General features: G+C 36.3%; 1 long non-coding RNA gene across 14 annotated transcripts; it reads right to left on the minus strand.

The window, feature by feature from the left end:
• Positions 1–2312: 2312 nt before the first annotated feature.
• LOC113281345 lies at positions 2313–7458 on the minus strand. 14 transcript variants are annotated; one of them, XR_003326097.1, is made up of 15 exons: positions 7191–7458; positions 6923–7047; positions 6770–6802; positions 6448–6589; positions 6140–6319; positions 5608–5742; positions 5177–5506; positions 4890–5074; positions 4759–4808; positions 4617–4628; positions 4404–4462; positions 4186–4259; positions 4014–4073; positions 2752–3920; positions 2313–2666 (listed from the first exon to the last, which is right to left on the minus strand). It is a non-coding gene; the product is annotated as an uncharacterized LOC113281345 (long non-coding RNA). The 14 variants fall into 14 exon arrangements; XR_003326091.1 differs by having other exon boundaries at positions 4617–4653; XR_003326090.1 differs by having other exon boundaries at positions 4404–4808; positions 5177–5367; positions 5463–5506.
• Positions 7459–17401: the final 9943 nt, after the last annotated feature.

A 17401-nucleotide genomic window follows, 5' to 3' on the forward strand; every position in this document is an offset into this window, starting at 1 on the left:
AACGAGGAAAACGCAAATGCAGAAAAACCCCGGGACCTCGTCCAGATTGAACACATATTGTATTAAGCCGCTACAGACACTAGCCTACTACAAAGTAACTTCGGTATGGAATGTAGTTGAACCCAATCAATCTCACACTGATCCAAGGTACAGTTGCGCTCCACACATCTCTGATCCCAGCAGGATACTACACACTTGATTCCCTTAGCTAATCTCACCCACAACTAAGAGTTGCTACGACCCAAAGTCGAAGACTTTAATAAACAAATTTGTATCACACGGAAAAGTCTACAGTAATAGATAAATCTGTCTCCCACAGAAATACCTACGAGTCTTTGTTCCGTCTTTTGATAAATCAAGGTGAACAGGAACCAATTGATAACCCAGATTTATATTCCCGAAGAACAAACTAGTATTATCAATCACCTCACAATAATATTAATCGACTAGCGAAAGAAGACATTGCGGAATCACAAACGATGAGACGAAGATGTTTGTGACTTCTTTTATATCTTACCTATCGGAGAAATCAATCTCAAGCCAATCTTACTATTGTACTTAGTACGATAGAAATATCAAGATCAGATCACACAACTACAATAAAATTAGTATCGGTCAGGCCTCACAATCCCAATGAAGTCTTCAAGTCGTTAAAGGAGAAACCTACAGCTAGTACAACTAAGGTTCAAGGAGAATCGACTCTAGCTAATACAACTAGTATCACACAGGAGGTGTGGGGATTAGGTGTCCCAGTTGCTAGAGTTCTCTCTTATATAGTCTTTCAAATCAGGGTTTGCAATCAATGTTAGCTTAGTAACAAAGCATTCAATATTCATCGTTAGATGAAAACCTGATTAGATTCAAGCTAATATCTTTCAACCTTTAGATCGAAACTTAGCTTGTTACACACAAATGAAATACACGTTTATCTAGGTTTGTGTAACCGTAACCAAGCATGTACATCTAGTTGGTTCAACAGTAGTTAACCAAATGTTTAGCCATATGAGCACTTTCATATCAACCATATTCTTCTTTACCATAACTAGTTAAAATGACTCAAATGAACTAGTTAGAGAGTTGTTCAATTGCTTAGATCTTATAGAAGTATACAAGATACAATCGAAGTAAAAACGATTTGATTCACTCGAATCGATTCATGAACTTTATAGCCACGGTTTTCAAACTTGCATTCCTTAGTTTATATAAGTTTAAGTTCACGAATAATCGTTTTTAGAAAATAACCAACTTAAGTATGCGGACTGGTACGCGGACTTAAGTACCCGGAATAAGTTTGTTTTCAGTTCACAAACTCCAGCAGAAATTCTCGGGATGAGAACCTCCGACAGTACGCGGACTGGGTACGTGGACTCTAGTTCCGGTTTTCTTGAGCAGCAAAGTACGCATACTTTGGTTCAAGGAATAAGGACTTATACATGTATGAGTTACCACACAATGCTTATATCAAACAATGGTTATATAATCTAAACTCTCATTTCAATCATTGAAACATTCTTAGAGGACGTTATATAGTTGTTATTCACACACTATTTTTCGTCAAAGCAATTTCAAGTAATTGAAACTTAATATGACTTTCTTCACTAGTAAAGATGAACTTGGCCAAACCGAAAGCTTACCAACACATATTTCGAGAAATAGATAAGCGAGATAAACTCGGCTCAAAATAGCAAATGTGTATAATCAAAGTCTATATAGCAAAACGACTTTTGTCTCAAGATAGGAGATAGAATAGATAGATTTTTGAGTGATAGATAAGTTCAAGTCTCCACATACCTTTTAGTCGATGAAGTTCCACCAGTTCCTTGAGTATATCTTCGTCGTTGTATGATGAATCGCCATGAAGTCCTTGAGCTCAACTACACTTTTGTATCCTAGTCCGAGACTTAGCTATGTAGACTAGAAATCAAGACTCATAGTTTTGATCACTAACATTGACAAACATGCTTGAGATAGCAACGCATGCGAGTTCGATCGAACTCGCAGTGCTCACTAGTGGAAAATAGCAGTTTCGCGACCGCCAGGGGAAGTCAGATATACGAGTTAAATGACTTGTTATAACAGTCGCAGAAATGGCCGTTGTTTGAGCGTCTTTTTCATATATGACGTGGGTCTGCGGGTCGCGGAACATCCTATATCAAGGACCAATGGATGTTATGACTGACCTCATCAGTCGTATATATACATTTTAATATAAGAAAATAATAGATTCAGATTGGCTGACTTGCCTACACTGAATCTGTCTGAGCTGAATCAAATCTGACTGACACTAAAATGAAATTCAAATTACAATGAAATGAAACCTGAATTCAAATGTCAATTTATTTAGAACCAGTATTCATTGTACAATACATACAGGTTCAAATTGCAAAATTTCAATGAAATGAAACCTGCCCTTAACTTCAAAATCAGAAAGGAAAAAAAAGAAAAAAAATCTTGTATTTGCTCCATAAGAGTCTTATATGATAGGTTCACATGTTTCTTAAAGACAAGTGCAAGTCTGAATACCCTACAATGAGCTGCCAAATCAACTTTCTTCATTGGAACCGCCTCACAAATATCAGAGAGACGTGTTTGTTTCTTTGTTGTGAACCCATCTCTATCAAGTATAACACAGCCCTGAGCACGCACAAGATTCCAACAAGACTTATCTGCAATATTTGAGATAATCACAATGGTGAACTGAGACAGAGTTAACATAAGGGAAAAATTAAGATGTTAAGGAAATAGTGTTACCTCCCTGCTTGTCCCGAAGGTAGTAAACTACTGCCATCAGCTACAAGACCTTTGAACCTAATTGAAAACTTGTGCCTTCACAGAATTCTCCCCCTCTCACCGACCAAAAAAAAAAAAAACAAACAAGAAAGGCGATGTATCAATATCATCAAACTCTACTAATAGATAGGTATTATAAAGATACAACACCTAAGGCTTCATCACCTCCATTGTTATCTGTACATATTGCAGCATGCCACTGGTTTGGATCCGCATGCTGCTGAACTATACACCGGATGAATCCTAAATTTAGGCAGATTAGTTTGTTACGCATGCATATAACACTTAAATAGAGCAATATTTAAGAAGAAGGGACATAAATCATCTTTCACTGTCATCCCTAAGCTAAAACAACATTTTACGTGTCATGTTTAGTGGTTTGGGGAATCGCCAATGGCTACCCTGCTATTAGAAAAGAGTTAGATTGCCCCCTATGGTTCGAGTAATCAGGGAATGGGAAACCCCAATAGAGAACTGAAGAAGAATATCAGTTCTATGATAGACATATGGTTTAACGAATGTGTAAAAAGTTAGCCTGTAACTGTGTAGAAATTTTGGTTACTGATTAGACCCAGGGTTTTCTTTGTCTGGTCTAATAATGAAAGCTATTGGGTTGATATAAACGGACACATAAATACACTAATGTTTTTTGTCTTATAACAACGTTGATAAAGACTTGTGTTAATTGTTATAGCAAGATGAAAGCGAAATGGAACAATCATTCAATAAAGCAGATGGTTCAAAGATAGAATTAGATGACTCAATAAACTATTTACTTTGAAAAGACTAAACATATTCAACGGTGCAAGAGGTTCTTCTTAGCTGTCAGCTACGCATTAGATAAAATACTTACATGCTTCAGCAGTAGTAACTTATTCAATGTGTTGAGAAACACCACAATTATAATACAACAGGTAAGCACTCAAACAGGCTCTCCCACTTTTCAATATATTCATGATGCATATGGAACAGACCGACATACCAATTAAGGCCAAGAGAGATCTAAGTTGCAGAAGGTTCTGCTCCATCGTGTAAGGCGCAACAAACTATTGCTTTGTGATGCCCTTGATATACTTGTATGGATTCACCAGTTCCTACACCCCAGAGTCTTGATGTTGTATCCGATGAAGCTGCAATGACAAATTGGGGAGACTTTTAATATACATAGGATGGTGACAAGTTAAAAGATTTAAATCAGAGGTAATGTGCTAAATATTAATGACCTGTGATTATATATGCACCCTCAACGGAAAAAACGCATTCCCATACCCAGCGTTTATGACCTGTTCACATGCACAAACTAGAGACATCAGAACTCACAGTTCACATTAAGATTTTTTTTTTTTTTTTTTTTTTTTAAAAAAAGGATGTGAATCGAGGAAATTGCCCACTAACGTTCTCTCCAACGAGAAATCATCGACATTCCATATCTTCACAGTACCGTCTGAGGATGCAGTGGCCATATATATCTATGACCAAAGAAATAAATGGAAAACTCTTACTCATAGTAATAAGGTCAGAAACGAAAGTAAATAATAAAAGTAAAAAATGTCGTCAATCATTCAAGCAAAAAAATGAAAAAGACGGATATGAGCGATGCAAGTGAATTCAACCTATTGGGGTCGTCAAATTCAGGTGAAAGCAAACACTTCGCAATGTAACCATCATGTGCCTGTAGTTTATGAAGCGGCTCAAAATTTGTCACAGTCCGCATCATAATACAAATGCTTAAGATTAATCAAAAAGGCTCAGACTCTTATCAAACAGTACATGCCTTTTTTTTAATAAAATTAAGAACATATATTGATACAGAACTGATACGAAACCTGAGTCCCACGCTGCAAGCACCAAATATAACAAGTTCTGATCATAAGGTAACGGCGGAAACAAAAAATGTTCAACATAGCAACCATGAATAAACAGAATAAGAAAATGAAAGGAAAAAGAAGGCCTTGAGAAGGAATTCACCTTTCTCTTTTTGTACAATTCTAGCTTTATTTCATAGAAATCCTCGATGACTACAAATTACAAGAGCAAAAGATGATTAGAATCATAAATCTGCTCTGTATATAAAAGCAATTGAAGAGTCAAAAACATACTTTGTTCCGGGTTGTCATATTTCTTGATTACTCTATCAGGACCGAAAAGATGCATGTTGTTAGTGCCAAGCCTGTTTGAGAGCTTAAATTTCTTCAAAATCCCTTCCTATTTGGCTATCCATATTCTCCTCAGACAGTACAACTTCAAAATGTACAGTTGTGTCATCATTGTGCTCCTTATAATCCTGTATCAAGTAAAATACATTGATAAGACTCTCAAAAAGTTGCAAACAAAGTTTTACTTACTATTGGAGTTCTAACTTATGTTAGAGAAGAAATTATCATACCTTGATGAAGGGCTCCTTGACTTTATCAGTTCTAGACATCATTGATTCAGGAAACTCTTTGTAGTCCTGAGTCCATCTCCGAACAGGAAGCTCAGAGACCCTTAGTGTTGTCTCATTTACTTCATCAATGACTCCAATAACAGTGTAGCCACCCTCCTTTGATGTTGTTTTCTCCATCGTTCCTTTAAACCCTTTATACATGGATCCTTAATTAATTACTTTACATTCGCAACAATATCACGTGGATTATAATTGGGGATGAAAGCGCTCCATCCAGTACCAATACCTTCACTTCCATTAATTAAAACAGTGGGTATAATTGGCACATACCTGAAAGGCAAAAATACATATGTTACGTATATACAGAGGACCCACTGACATCCTACACTCGAAACATATGTACTCTATTATGATAAAGTCAATGGACTTACCATGTGGGTTCAATGGACTGACCATCTTCATTCAAGTAGTCTAGAAGAATATCATCGTCCTTCGGAAATAGGAACCATGTGATTGGAGATAGACAGGTATAAACATACCTAGCACTTGCATGGTCTTTGCTCCCCCTGAGAAGACAAAACATCAGAAAGAGCTCAATAAATAAAAAAAAAAAAAGTGGGAGAACTGCATAAAAGATTATTGTAATAGAGAAGGAAGTGCCAATTCACCCGGTGTCGGGACCTGAACTGGCCATTAGCTTGCAAAAGACTACAAGGTACAAGTGTACCCTGATATCTTAATTACCATACACAACGAAGAAACTGGGAGATTCAGGATGTTTCCAGACCAAGGCAAGAAAACTTACCACTCAAATAACTACAAGGATACTTACTAGTCAAATAACCTAACCTTATAAAAAGCAAATGGCTAAAGAAAACTATGCCCAAACATCAAACAACAAAATCTCATGCATGCATGGTCAAAATTGTGGGACAGGAAGATTGCTACGGAATAAACATAAACCTTGTCCAATAAGTTCTTCATCTCAACAATATGATCTAACATGGGATGCTCGCGAACAGAATGCCCCTCTGACTTGAGAAGAAGATATAAGGTAATAGCTTGGCTATATCTCAACATCAGAAGTCTTTTCACCTCCAAATAGTGCATTCCTCCTTTGGTTGTATTCTCCTTTACACCAACCTTCGAAAAGCATACCAATACCTTATAAGAATATGATACAAAAGTAAAGGGGTTGAGGTCGAAAATTAAGATAGAACCAACATAATAAACCTTTGTGACAAAATTTGAAACTCAGTTAGCCTTCTTACTTTCAATATCAATATATAATCAACTAATAGCACCAGACAATTCAAATTTGCTCATTCTAGTTGAAGTGTCAATCCACATCCAAGGTTAATATTGTTGCTTCCAACAAAATCCTGTGCCATTCCAATTATAGTACCTGCATGGCTGTACATCAAAAAATCAAGGGAAAAAAAAACTAACCAGAAAAACCCCTCAAAATCAACCTTGATTTACTAGTCATACAACATTGATGAAAAAGCCGAAAAACATGAAAAAATAACCTAAAATTAACAAAAATGGTGTAAATAGAGATATAGATAGAAGGAGAAGAAGAAATATCCTCACCAGGACTGCACTGCGTGAAAAATTCTTCCCCGCCTACAACCACACAAAACACAAACAGAAACTAATTAGAACCAAAACTCATAAACCCTAAAATTTAAAAAAAAAATCAAAATTAAAATTTAAGAAAAAATTGAAGATAAACAGAATACTAACCAGGAGTAAGAGCTTTAAACTTTAATCAGGGGACTCAAAGTCATCGACCTCCATAATATCATCATCTGCAGCAGGAACTATTCTTCAATCTCCATTTTTGAAAATCGACAAAGACCCTTTCGAATCTGATTTAGCAAGAGCAAATTATTTCAAATCAAGAACAAAACAACATAAAACATTCTAACTCATCCAAATAATCGAGACCTAAAAATTGTAAAATCTAACCCCCAAATTAAAATACAAGAGAAAACCAGAACAAAAAACTTACCTTGTATCATATTCCTTGCGAATCTCTAGTCAACAACACTGTGAGATTCACTGGTCTAAGATTGTTCAGATTCAACCCCATGTCTTCTTCTACTTCCTGATTAAACACCTTCACCTCTATTTCTAGTAGCACAGAAAATCAAATTCCGGTATTCTAGTAGACATGATTATCAAACCCTAAGAGAAATGAGTTAGAGAAGGACTTGAGGTGCCGCTGTGAGAGGAAGAAAGAGAACTGAGTTTCGTTCTCTTTTGATAGAATAGAGATAAGAAACTGAAAGAGATACGCGTGAGGTGGTCAAAAGAAGAAATAGGGTTAGCTAAATCGTGACCATCAAAAGGTGGGGCCCAGGAAATCCTAACTATAGTAAAAACTAGGATCATCGGTCATAGTGTGGGTTAAAGAACGAGGAATAAAATAGTAATAAAAAATCTTATACAACGACCGTTTATGATACTCCTAGACGTGCTCCGTATTTTTATTACATCCAGGACCATTTCGACCGGTCCCCGGTAGGGTCGAGGATGTGGGTCAGAAAAACCCTATTTCCCATTAGTGGCTCTAACAATCTCCGCCTTTGTCAATTTTAGTGAAAAACTATCAATACATATAGAATACAAAAATAGATAAATAAACTTTTGTAGCTTCTCTTCCACATGCCTGATCTTCTGGGTTCTTCAACATTACTCGAAATCTTCGTCACTTCCAAGTACTCCAATGATGCCAAAGGTTGTAAGTTTAGTATCACCGTTGTTAAAAATCCGTAGTCATAACAATGAGAAAACAAGAATTCTCGATCATTATTATACAGTGTCATAGGATTATTATACAACATCAAAGTTCAGTTGTATCACAACTTCAACAACAATATTATGGTGATATGTATCACTACCCTTAGTCAATACTCCATCTCACATGGAAACCACTCCCCCTTACATAATGATCCGAAAACCATATGTATTTGTAGTGTGAACTACACATTAATTCTCCCCCTTTTGTCAATAAAATTGGCAAAAGTACGAAAACTAGTGTGATCCTAATGAAATTTCCATAGAGACATTTCATGACCAAAAGAAAGCACATATCAACTTTTTAGATGCCATAATATAGCCAAAGATAAATGCATTCATCAAGGAGTTTATAAAGATACAAGATAACCCCTATAATATTCCACAGCCGCACTCCCAACAAAAATTTGGCAATTAAGCACAAGTTCAATTAAGGACTCTCCCCCATAAAATGTCATTCCCGAAAGAACAACAAGAGTGGCCTTACTTTCATTAGAAAATAAGGATTTCTTTGGACATAAAAAGTCACATACGAATATGAATTTGAATCTAAAAATACTCATTTAAATTAACCACAAGAAAACCCATAATTAATTCAATTGGAATACACAACTAAATTACCACAAGAGTGTGATCAATTCAATTGGTCATGCTCGACATAAGAGAACCAACGGAGCCGCATGGTATATACATAAAATATGGATCGGGGAAGATCAATACTGCGGAATAGACAAGGATTCATTCTATTTTCCATCACTATTTGCGCAATGATATACAATAGACATAATCCTCGTAAACAGAAGTTTTATCCTTTCTTCCATCAAAATAATAACATAAAAGGTTTTAACTTTTGTAATGTCAAAAGTTCATTCTATCTTCTATCAGTACTTTCATACCGACATAATAAAGATAACTTTTGAACAAGTATGGGACAGTCACAGGTTCACGGACGTAAACAACATTAACAATTTGCAATATATAAAACCAATAAAGATTAATATTGCAAAAACAGTCTTTTCCCTTTGAAGGTAGAATCAATCTTTTTCGCACGGGTTTACACCAATAGTGGTTACCAAAGGCGTATAAAAATATTTTCTTAACAAAGAAGATCATACAAAGTCACTAAAGATGCATCATAGTTCAAATAAGATGATTGTGAACATTCAAGAATCCCAAAGCAATGCATACTACTGCCTATTCTTGAACTTCCTTCTTTGTGATTCACCAACATCATTCTTGGAAAAGCTACAAATGATCTTATAAGAGAATCACTCCAAGAATCCAAGTGCCCAAGTCCAACAGAAGTAGAACAAGTGCGAAGAAACGGAGCAAATTACTCAAAAACAAGATACGGGACAAAGACCAATCTCAACTCATTCAAATTTAGAATTTCTCATTATTTTTTTGAAGAGAATTCAAAGAGGAGGAGAATGCAAAAGAATGAGGTCATTCAGAGTTCGGACGAAGAAGTTACGGCCTGGTAGGTCTACCATGAAGTCCAAACCTCCCAAACTACTATTTTCAAACCTCCCAAACTACTATTTTCAAACCTAAACGTTAAAGAACCTTAAACACAAATCTTTTTTTTTTGGTAAGTCCAAAATTGTATTGATGAATAGCAAATATTTATAAAGAGTTTACAAGAAAAGAGGTCCGGAGACCCCAAAAACTTACAAACTATTTAAATCTGAAATAAGAGACATGAGGATATTCTAAAGAACTTAGAAAATAAGGTCTCTCATCATAGTCCATCCCTTTACCATTCCTTAGAAGACAACCTCTCTTTGCATAGCATCAGCTGCGAAATTATCCTCTCGATAAGTATGCACAAACCGAATGGAATCATAGTTGTCTTAAATCCTTCTCCACCTTTGTCTTGCGAACCAGGGCAAATTAGAATTCTTAAAAGCCGTAATTGCACCAACAGAATCAGACCTCACCAAGACTTTACGAACTGACCATTTCATATCCCATTCCAAACCAATAATCACGCCATCCAATTCTGCCAAGAAGTTATTTGTTCAACCCAAGCCAATGCTCATCGCCCCAACAAAATTGCAATCTGCATCACGCACTATAACTCCAGCCCCTGTTATACCAGGGTTTCCCTTGGCAACACCATCGCAACAAAGTAAAAGCTCATCCCTACTCGGGGGCACCCAAAAGCACTCAATCGGTTGCATTAACCTTACTTGTCTATGACGAACACGGAAGCAGTTCAATATCTCAGGTTTATAGACATACCTTTTTAGATCAAGTTAGGTAGAAATAAATAATAAGAAAGGTACATGGATCATTATAAAAACACAAATCTTGCTCAGGTTTATAGACATACCTTTTTAGAAGAATCCAGACGAATTCTGCAGCCTTACCGAACATAATATGTGTGCCCCAATTCTCGTGCTTCCCTCACCGTATACATAGCATGGAATTCCTTGGTGAGGATGCACTTACAACACAATCAAGTTATGTTTGGGTGAACAATGTCTTTCTCACCACAAGTGACCTTTGGATTATCATGAAAGTCCAATTCCATTTTTCCAAAAAACTTGTTAAGTTCCAATATCATGGATATTGCCTTCTCCATAGTCATGGAATTTTCTGGAAGATCATTCCTTTTCACACTCAAAGCATCATTGGATTTCTTTGGTACCCACTTCTAAGTGCGTTTAGGAACAACCGGAACCTTCTTCCATTACTCTCTTCTAGAATTCTCGGGAGAGAATTGGATTGACTATTCTTTTGCAAGTTAGTCTTTCTCCAATTGGGAGCATCGGATCTTGTCTTCGTATTTATGAAGTTATCCTTTTGATAACCATTAAGATTGTGAAAAGGATTCGTATGACGTTTATAGGCAAAACTAGGATCATCACAATACTGATTCCTTTGCCTAAAGGTTTGAGAGTTACAACCTGTAACGTTAAGGGGATTAGTCTTAACATATGATCTTGGTTTCACAACTTCTTGTGATTCCCACACAATAACATCATGAAGTTACTCATTCCTTATACGAAAACGATATCTCCTTTCCAGATGACCTTTATTTCCGCAATAGTGGCAAACATAAGGAATGTTCTTACCTCGATCAGTGTGTGCTGACTTTGGAGGATGATATACTTTGCTCTTTCGAATTTTAACTTCCGGTGAAGGTATTTCACTTTTTCCATCAGTGGAAACCTTTTATTGAGAAGAATCACTAGCCTTGACAAATTTTACCTCTTCGCTAATACTTGGAGCATTTATTCCCTTATAGCCTAATTCTCGTGTATCACGGTGATTTTTACTTGCTCCTAGCATAGTAGTTAATTTGCTTGAACTAGTATTGAATTTTTTCAAATCATCTTCCAACACTTTGGTTTTATCAAGAGCAACAGATAAATCATCCTCAAGGCGTTTTTTTCGAGTGAGATAAGCGCTTTCGCTGTCATCAAAACTTGCTTGCTGAGAGTTAATCCTTGCTTCAGTTTCTGCAAGTTTCTTTTCCAACAAAAAGTATTTTTGATAAATATTATCACATTCAAGTGACTTTATACGTAGGTTTTCCTCAGAATCCTTGAGGATCGATTCGTAAGAACGATCCGAAACATAAACACCTGCGTAACATCTTCTCAATTTCTTATTTGTATGACAGAGATTAGTCAGAAAAGGTGTGACATGAGAAGTTGTCATCTTTTTCTTTTCCAACGAATTCAAAAGCTTAACATAATCTGAGACTTCCTCATCAACATCTCTATCAATATCTGAATCACCTTCATCAGAAAGTTCATCCAACTGTTCTTCTAGGCGTGATTCCTAGAATTCAACAGGTTCTACATTAAGAGAATGTCTAGATACTGACCTAGATGTGACAGTTTTCTCAGGTGAATAGAAGCTTTGAAAAACATCTGGTAATTTATGAACTTGTACGTTATTAGAGATAGACTCGTCCATAATCACATCACTACAAACACAAACTTATAAGGTCTTAACGTGTTTGCCTGCTCTGATACCAATTAAAAAAGCGGGGGTCTAACAACCACACCCAACATTTCGATTAGCAATCTGTATGGACTAACTCCTATATACTTTTAAGAGAATCAACTAGACAGTCAGACTCAATTTTAATAAAAGTATATCAAAGAGTATATATCTCTCACTTACTCAAGCAAATAGAAATCTCTGAGTCTAATTGAATACAAGACAAATCACTTGAACGATACCAAAGACAAATGTTCAAATATCAATCAATTTCAATCAACAACCAAAGGTTGGATTTCCCAATTGATTGAGAACGCACAGACTGTGATATTTCAATTATATAAACAAATATAATGCGGAAAAGAAATAACACAGACACCAGAAGTTTTGTTAACGAGGAAACCGCAAATTTAGAAAAACCCCGAAACCTCGTCCAGATTGAACACATATTGTATTAAGCCGCTACAGACACTAGCCTACTACAAAGTAACTTCGGTTTGGACTGTAGTTGAACCCAATCAACCTCACACTGATCCAAGGTACAGTTGCGCTCCTTAAGTCTCTGATCCCAGCATGATACTACGCACTTGATTCCCTTAGCTGATCTCACCCACAACAAAGAGTTGATACGACCCAAAGTCAAAGACTTTAATAAACAAATTTGTATCACACAAAAAAGTCTACGGTAATAGATAAATCTGTCTTCCACAGAAATACCTACGAGTTTTTGTTCCGTCTTTTGATAAATTAAGGTGAACAGGAACCAATTGATAACCCGGACTTATATTCCCGAAGAACAGCCTAGTATTATCAATCACGTCATAATAATCTTAATCGACTAGCGAAAGAAGATATTGCGGAATCACAAACGAGGAGACGAAGATGTTTGTGACTTCTTTTATATCTTGCCTATCGGAGAAATCAATTTCAAGCCAATCTTACGATTGTACTTAGTACGATAGAAACAACAAGATCAGATCACACAACTACAAAAAAAGTAGTATCGGTCTGGCTTCACAATCCCAATGAATTCTTCAAGTCGTTGACCTACAAGGTCTCGGTAGAAACCTAAGGTTAAAGGAGAATCGACTCTAGATAATACAACTAGTATCACACAGGAGGTGTGGGGATTAGGTTTCCCAGTTGCTAGAGTTCTCCCTTAAATAGTCTTTCAAATCAGGGTTTGCAATCAATGTTAGCTTAGTAACAAAGCATTTAATATTCACCGTTAGATGAAAACCTGATTAGATTCAAGATAATATCTTTCAATCGTTAGATCGAAACTTAGCTTGTTACACACAAATGAAATGCACGTTTATCTAGGTTTGTGTAGCCGTACCCAAACATGTACATCTAGTTGGTTCAACAGTAGTTAACCAAATGTTAGCCATATGAGCACTTTCATATCAACCATATTCTCTTTACCATAACTAGTTCAAATGACTCAAATGAACTAGTTAGAGAGTTGTTCAATTGCTTAGATCTTATAGAAGTATACACGACACAATCGAAGCAAAAACGATTTGATTCACTCGAATTGATTCATGAACTTTATATCCACGGTTTGAAAACTTGCATTCCTTAGTTTATGTAAGTTTAAGTTCACGAATAAGTTTGTTTTCAGTTCACAAACTCCGGCAGAAATTCTCGGGATGAGAAGTTGTGATAGTACGCGGACTATAGTTCCGGTTTTCCTGAGCAGCAAAGTACGCATACTTTGGTTCAAGGAATAAGGACTTATACATGTATGATTTACCACACAATGATTATATACAACAATGGTTATATAATCTAAACTCTCATTTCAATCATTGAAACATTCTTAGAGGACGTTATATAGTTGTTGTTCACACACTATTTTTCGTCAAAGCAATTTTCAAGTAATTGAAACTTAATATGACTTTCGTCACTAGTAAAGATGAACTTGGACAAATCGAAAGCTTACCAACACATATTTCGAGAAATAGATAAGCGAGATAAACTCGGCTCGAAATAGCAAATGTGTATAATCAAAGTCTATATAGCAAAACGACTTTTGTCTCAAGATAGGAGATAGATTAGATAGACTTTTGAGTGATAGATAAGTTCAAGTCTCCACATACCTTTTAGTCGATGAAGTTCCACCAGTTCCTTGAGTAGTTCTTCATCTTTGTATGATGATTTCCATGGAGTCTTGAGCTCAACTACACTTTATATACTAGTCCGAGACTTATCTATAAGTAAACTAGAAATCAAGACTTATAGTTTTGATCACTAACATTGACAAACATGCTTGAGATAGAAACGCATGCGAGTTCGACCTAGCAGTGCTCTAACAATTGGGTTTCTAGAGGTATGGACCCAGGGTGGTGCGATTAAATTGCAACCTCTCAAAAAGAAACTAACCGAAGATGAGATGGAGAATCCTAAGTATTTCTGCTTCCATCAATTTTTCAGTCATGCCACGAGTGACTGCAAGGGGATGAAACGTATTTTTAATGAGAAAGTTGAATCATGAGAACTATATCTGGGACTGAATGGGTACATAAGTACCCTCTTGCAATCAGGGCATCACTCTCTTCGATGAACCTGTCAATGAAGCAGTTCGATCCTTGATGGAGCATGTAAGTGAATTTGTTAGAGCACTGTTCGGTTGAACTCGCAAACGTTGCTATCTTAAGATTGTTTGTCAAGTTTAATTGCCAAGTCTCGGATTAGGATAGAAAGTGTAGTTGAGCATTACACTTCACGGAGTTCATCGATTGAGGACGAAGAACTACTAAGGGGAGCTTGTGGAACTTCATCAAAAAAAGGTATATGGAGACTTGAACTCATCTATCACTCAAAAGTCTATCTACTTTATCTCCTATTTGAGACAAAAGTCGTATAGTTATATAGACTTTAATTATGCACATTTGATGTTTCGAGCTGAGTTTAACTCGCTTACATATTTCTCGAAATATGTGTTGGTAAGCTTTCGCTTTAACCAAGTTCATCTTATATTCTTGACAAAAGTCAAAAGATGATCATATGAAAATCTCCTGGTAACATCTTACATGATTTGTGTGAGACAGACATTTGATGTAGACTCAGAATGTTTCGTATTGATCATTCGATCACTTGAAAATTGCTTTGAAGCTAATAGTTTGTGTGAGACAGCTATTGTCGCCTTCCGAGAATGTTTCAATGGTTTAAATAAGAGTTTAGAATAATTGGATATAAGCACAGCATGTGTACTTGCATATGTGTAATCCAAGTCCGGGAACCATGGTATGCATACCCGTATGCGTATTGATTGGTTTAGTAGAGGTCTGGGAACTAAGTACGCATACCGGGTACGCGTACTGGCATGAGGTTCAAGTTCCGGGACTTTACGGAGTTTGGTGGTATGCGTACCCGTTCGCATACTGGCGAACCCAAACTTAGTCCGGCCACTAGGGTATGCGTACCCGTTTTCATACTTGAGTAGATTATGTTCTAAAATCGGTTTGTTCATGAACGAATACATTTATATAATAAGAAATGCAATCTTTTGCAAACCGTGACTATAATGTTCATGACTTGATTCGAGTGATCAAAATCGATTTTGCTTCAATTGTGTCTTGTATACTTCCATGAGAATATAAACAATTGAACAACTCTAGAACAAGTTTCATTTGAAGAACTAGTTATGGTTAAGATGAATATGGTTGATATGAATGTGTTAACATGGCTAACTTCGGTTAACGATTGTTGAGACAACAAAGGTGTACACATTTAGGTACGATTACTCATATCTAAATGAATTCACTTTTCATTTATGTGTAACAAGCTAAGTTCAATCTAACGGTTGAAAGATATTAGCTTGAGTCTAATCAGGTTTTCATCTGACGGTGAATATTGAATGCTTCGTTACCGAGGTAACATTGATTGTTAATCCTGATTTGAAGACTATATAAGGGAGAACTCTAGCAACTGGGAAACCTAATCCCCACACCTCATGTGTGATACTAGTTGCGACTAGAGTCGATTCACCATTAACCTTAGGTTTTTCCAAAACCCTGTAGGTTAACGACTTGAAGACTTCATTGGGATTGTGAAGCCATCCCAACTATTTTCTCTGTAGTTGCGTGTTCTGATCTTGCCCGTTTCTATCTTATTGAGTATTATCTTCTCTAAGATTTGATCGAGATTTAATCTCCGATGGGCAAGATAAAAAGTAGTCACAAACATCTTCGTCTCATCGTTTGTGATTCCACAATATTTTGTTTCGTTTCCATACAATTAAGATTATTGTGAGGTGATTGATATTTCTAGGTTGTTCTTCGGGTATATAAGTATGGTATATCAATTGGTTCCTGTTCACCTTGATTTATCAAAAGACGGAACAAAACTCATAGGTATATCTGTGGGAGACAGATTTGTCTATTCAATAAACTTTTCTATGTGAGACATATTGGTTTATCAAGTCTTTGACTTTGGGTCGTAGCAACTCTTAGTTGTGGGTGAGATCGTCTAAGGGAATCAAGCGCGTAGAGTCCTTCTGGGATTCAGAGATGTAAGGAGCGCAATTGTACCTTGATCAATGTGAGATTGGTTAGGGCTCAACTACATTCCAGTCTGAAGTTAACTTGGAGTAGGCTAGTGTCTGTAGCGTCTTAATATAGTGTGGTGTTCAAATCTAGACTAGGTCCCGGGGTTTTTCTGCATTTGCGGTTTCCTCGTTAACAATACTTCTGGTGTCTGTGTTATTTCTTTTCCGCATTATATTTGTTTATATAATTGAAATATCACAGATTGTGCATAAGTTCAATCAATTGTGAATCCAACCTTTGGATGTTTATTAAATTATTGGCACTTGGATGTTGGTTTTTGATACCGTCCAAGTTATTTCTTATATTCAATCGGGCTCGCAAATTCCTATTTGTTTGATTGCAGATTGAATTGAGAAATTGAGATATAACTCTTTGATATAGTTTTCTTAAGATTTAGTATGACTATCTAGTTGATTCTCTTGAAAGTATATTGGAATTAGTCCATATAGGTTGGTAAGCGAAATATTGGGTGTGGTTGTTATACCCCCGCTTTTTCAGAATTACTATATTTATCGAAGGTACAAAGGAAAGACATCTTCACTGCTCTTAACCAAATCTTGTCGAGAAAATGTTTATCCTCACAGAAGGTGCCTCATGAACCATCAGCCATAGACAAAGAGATGTACGACTGAGGACTGCTTACTACGGGTAATCTCAAAGGAAACAAATTTGGGAGAACGTTGATTGATGTTGGTACTGCTGTCAACATTGTTCCACTGAAGACCCTCAAAGATACATGGATCACTGATAGGTGTACTATTTGCACTAGTTTGGTACCTTAATTCATTGCTTTATTTATTTGAACACCTATATAAGAGAGATTTATTCACTTCAATCTTGGAAAGTACTTTTTGGAGAAGGAGAAAAAGCTAGGGCTTGGAGTTCCGATTGATATCACGATTTCTACTGTTTG

This window comes from Papaver somniferum, chromosome 1, assembly GCF_003573695.1.
Source record: "Papaver somniferum cultivar HN1 chromosome 1, ASM357369v1, whole genome shotgun sequence".
Lineage (NCBI taxonomy): Eukaryota > Viridiplantae > Streptophyta > Magnoliopsida > Ranunculales > Papaveraceae > Papaver > Papaver somniferum.